Genomic DNA, 4,577 nt, shown 5'->3' with positions numbered 1-4,577 from the left:
CATTTTGATAATACCTATTTGCTATAGATGCAATTATGATGATTGTGTTAAGAATTTGCACAAAGTAACCCTTGTGAACTGAACGAAACAACAAGTCAATCTCGTCCACACTAAAACTGATTCATGCATTAAGGAACAGCACACAAAGTACATTTAGAACAGAAGAGCTAATAATGTGTGCAGACAACACTAAATATTACCTTTCACAAATATAGCACGGCGAAAGATTATTTGAAGCAAGTCAACAAATGAATAGTAGGCACCCAAAATTGAAGTTGTTAAACTGGAAACTATTTCATAGAAGCAAAGACCACGACCATCTATTAATGTCATTGGAAGTTGCTACAACCAAAGTACATCAGTATTTCAGGGCCAAACTGAGGAAATATCAGGAAATAGTAAGAGACAATTGATAAACAAGCCAAACAAAATCAAATCAAAAAAGTTATTTTTTTGTTAACATCTGCCTTGATTACGTGTATGTGGCGGTTTTGAAGTTTTGGTCTCCGGGATGAGTCGGCATATGCACTTCTCATTGTGTAGGTGTGCACCTCGTCCTGCAACCTACGTGGCAACAAAGAAAGAAAGAACAAAACACACCAGCCTATCCATCCATACAAGCGGGACGAAAGGCACCCTAAACCATGATGCTGACAGCGACCACCATGCAGGGAGGGACAGGAAGACAAGAGGGTTGCAGTACTGACCATGTTTGGATGTTGCGTGTCCTTGAAGAGGGAGGTTTCACAGATGGCATTGGAATTGATGCCATAGTCCTTCTCGAAGCGAATCGGGCATGATCATAGTGGTCCTTTCAATGTACACACCCTATACGTGCCCTCCTGGTCACCTCTGCTACTGTAGAAATTAGGAGCACATTGACTGGTGTCGACCTCTGGGAAGAGGGGCGGCCCAACCCCGCGGGGCAATAACAGGAAGGGTGGGTGCCGCCCATGCCTCGCCCCAACAGGATCTTGGGGGGCAGGCACCACACGTGCCTCCCCAGTGCAGCCTCAGACTTGACTGCCTCCTGCAGCATAGCCGCCTCATTGCCGACCCCCACCTCGCACCACCGCATATCTTAGTAGTTTAGCACCAATCGTGTCAAACATATACCATTAGGATCCTCGTGCACATAAGACGATATTGTCGATTTTACACCTTCTTACTCCCCAACTATCTTCTCATCTTCTCCTTGCCAATCCAAACCTGCCATCGCTGTCAATGGTGCATCTAGTTCGCAACCTGTGAAAGTTAATTAAGAACAAAACAAATAAACAAGCATCAATCTCATGATCCCAGTGGCCAATCCCATGTACAATGCACATCAATAGCAATTCAAATGATCGCTCGCCGACTGATAGTATAGTACGTTGTCTCCATTATTACTACCACTACACCTGTATTGTTATCAAATATATAGAGATCTTTATATATAGTTAGAAGCAGGTGCATTGCTAGAACTCTTTAATCAATATAACGTTACTATGTACTTCCTTTCTTTTTCTCCCTTCTTCCCTCTCCTCCTGCCCGGTTAATCTTCTCTAATTATTTGTTTTTAGTTTTCTTATCAAGCTTCTAGTCTAGAAAACAAAAATCAAAATGCTCACATGAAAGATAAAACCAGAGAAAACCGATTATTTGAGTGGCAAAGAAAATTAAAAGATGAGATGATACCTTGGTAATAATATGTGCAGATCTGCTTGTGCGACTGCTTGGGTCATTGTTCAAATACATTCCCCAAATGGGCTTGCTATTCATGGAGCACAATTCAACACTTGCATTGCACTTGCAGCTGTCAAATGGATTTATTCAGTCAAGAATTTTTTAATCACAAAGCATGGCTGACAGTTCAAGTAGCCTAAGGTATAAACGAAGTTAAGAATAACATAGAGCAATTATAAGTCTGGAATTATAAGCCTTGAGTACAACTTCCAAACTATCGCCAAAACTATAAGTCTGGAAGTATAAAATGAAGTTGTGGAAGAATATGTAAACTGCAGTAAGTAGACAAATTACCATCAAACTACTCAGTGGATAATCCAAGTAAATGACATGCATGCCTGTATCGCTGCTGCATTACTACTGAGAATCTATATTCTTGATTAAATACCTTCACCCATGTCATAAGCTTCAGGCATTTTGGCACTCCACCTCATGATGACATGCACAATGCTATTGGTATCAAGAGATCACAATGTCAACATTATTACTCTGCAGCACCATCTGCACTCTCAACATGCTCCTTACTAAGATCCTTAAGTCTTCTTCTTGTATCTTGCACACATAAACCAATAAACCATTAAATGCCCAGGTTTATTTGAAATGCACTGAATAAAGGCCTATGTGTACGCATGTAGCTAAGAGTGAAAATCTATAGCATAATTTGTTTTTGTTTTTTTAGAACCAAAGCAACAAGCTATGCATTGGTGGGAATACAGTCTAACATCAGAATTTGTCTAACATTATCATGCACATCTGTTAAACAGAGGTGATCGCCGAATATTCTTGCCGTCACCGCAATCTCATGGGCCAATTTGGTTTGATCCCTCTTTATGATGTTAACCTACACGCTTGCAAAGATTTTGATCTGTTCTTTAATATATGTCATCACAGCAAACCACAACGATCTGCACACTCCTTCCGATTGAAGCTCTCGTAGAATGGAGCCACAATCTGTCTCAATTAGTAAATGCCCCGTGAAAATTTTTCTTTAGCTCAGACAAACCCATCAGAACCGTAGAGGCTTCGGCTTCTTCTATCGACATGCACTGTTGTAAGTGACGACCGACAGACAGAAGAGGATTGCCACTGAATTCTCAAACAACTGCTCCTCCCCAAGTCATCTTTGTCTCCTGTAAGAATGCAGCGTCAGAATTCAGTTTGGCAATTCCTTCTGGTGGTGTGCGCCACCAATTTTAAGCAGGGGTAACTGTCTTGCAAATGCTCTGGACATGCACAGAATGGGTGCTTTTTCTTCCTGTTTTGTCACTTGCAAGTGTAGCCATCTCTAGATCATCACCGAGCCTAAGTAACTGATGCACAGCGCCCGACACTGTCTCCTTCCCATCTCCATGGATTACATTATTTCTAAGCTGCCATGCTTTCCAAAGAATCATCAAGATTTTGTATCTGATATGCTCGGAATTATGGATAAGCAGACAATATAACAAATCCTTGCCTATTGGACCAAAGGCATGTTCCTTTGGAAGGTCCCAGAAGTCCCTCATAACACATCTCATCTCCCTACTGCGAGTACATGAGACTACAGTATGATACCCGTCTTCACTTTCCGTCCAACAAATGTCACAAACATCTTCCAATACAGTAGTTCTTCTATAGGTGTTGTGTTTGGTAGCAAGAGATTGGGTCGCCACTGTCCATCCGAAAATCTGCATATCCTCACTCCCTGGTAGAAAGCTGTCAGTAGAGATGCACACTCAGTTAGAATCAGTACCTGAAGTATTTTTGCCACACATCATGTACTGGGGAATTTCATGGTCAATTAGAAACAATATCTAAAGTTGCCACACATGATGTACCGTTCCTGCAGAGCTGAGAGACGAAAATTAGCTAGTTAATTGTCCGTCGCCATGCTCCCAAATCCTCACGATACACACAAGGAACATCAGGCCATATGCACTCCTTACAAAATTTACAAACATATAAGTTAATGGATTTATTTTTTGGAACTTGGAATATATCAAGCTCTGACCTGGCCGCCGCCCCGCCGCTCAGAGGAGGTCGATAAGAAAGCTGCTTGTGGAGGTGAAGCTGCCGTGTCTCGGTTCCACCGCCCTCCGTGTAGGTTGAACCATGCACCAGATCGAGAAAACGGCGAGCTGCTGGACAACAATTGGACACCCACCTTCTATCGGGCAGCTGTTGCTCCACCAACGTGGAGGCTCTATGGAGGCTCTCCCAGCCGGATGTGGCTCCGTCAGATCAGGTCGGGGAGGGGAACTCCTGGCCTTGGACGAAGGGAGGAGGGAGGCCGGGACTCACCTAGGCCAGACCCGTGGTCGTCGCTCCGCTGTACATGGCTGCTGGAGAGGGGTGGCGGCTAGCTAGGGAGGGAGGTGGTGGTGGCCGGCGCGCTGGGCGGGGGCACAGGGAGGGAGGACTAGGAGCTAGGTCGGGTGCTAGGGGCTGCACTGGACGAGGCGTTTCGGGATTTTCTTTCGCCTGAAAAAATGGTAGGGACGAAAAAAACCAGCGGGTAGTGGGAGGTGAGACGGAAAAAACCCAGCGAAAATAAACCGCAGAGACTATTCATCAAGTCGTGCATTAGGAGTAGAGATTGTTAACACTCACTCCATACTTGTGTTTATAGAGTTTCAGCCGGACACTGAGAAAGATAGGGGCTTATTGTGTTGCCTCCCAATGTATTCACCTTTAGGTGATGTCAACAATGATAGCCTATGCCAACTTACATCCAATTTGATATATGTATCATGATCTTTCAAACACGAGGAGCATGGCAAAGGATAAAATGAAAAAAGGGAAAGGTGAGGATCACCTTGACTCAAGCAAAAAGTAAAAACATAAAGTAAAAGATAGGCCCTTCGCAGAGGGAA

The 4,577-nt window shown here is 43.6% G+C and overlaps 1 long non-coding RNA gene across 3 annotated transcripts; it reads right to left on the bottom strand.

The window, feature by feature from the left end:
- Positions 1 to 293: 293 nt before the first annotated feature.
- LOC119295543 lies at positions 294 to 4,139 on the bottom strand. Of its 3 annotated transcripts, XR_005144093.1 has the most exons (5): positions 3,543 to 4,139; positions 2,465 to 3,420; positions 2,114 to 2,277; positions 1,678 to 1,795; positions 294 to 1,245 (listed from the first exon to the last, which is right to left on the bottom strand). It is a non-coding gene; the product is annotated as an uncharacterized LOC119295543 (long non-coding RNA). The 3 variants fall into 3 exon arrangements; XR_005144091.1 differs by having other exon boundaries at positions 2,114 to 3,420; XR_005144092.1 differs by having other exon boundaries at positions 2,114 to 3,555; positions 3,716 to 4,139.
- Positions 4,140 to 4,577: the final 438 nt, after the last annotated feature.

This window comes from Triticum dicoccoides, chromosome 4B (genome assembly GCF_002162155.2).
Source record: "Triticum dicoccoides isolate Atlit2015 ecotype Zavitan chromosome 4B, WEW_v2.0, whole genome shotgun sequence".
Classification (NCBI taxonomy): Eukaryota; Viridiplantae; Streptophyta; class Magnoliopsida; order Poales; family Poaceae; genus Triticum; species Triticum dicoccoides.
This window is presented reverse-complemented; position numbering and strand designations above follow the sequence as displayed.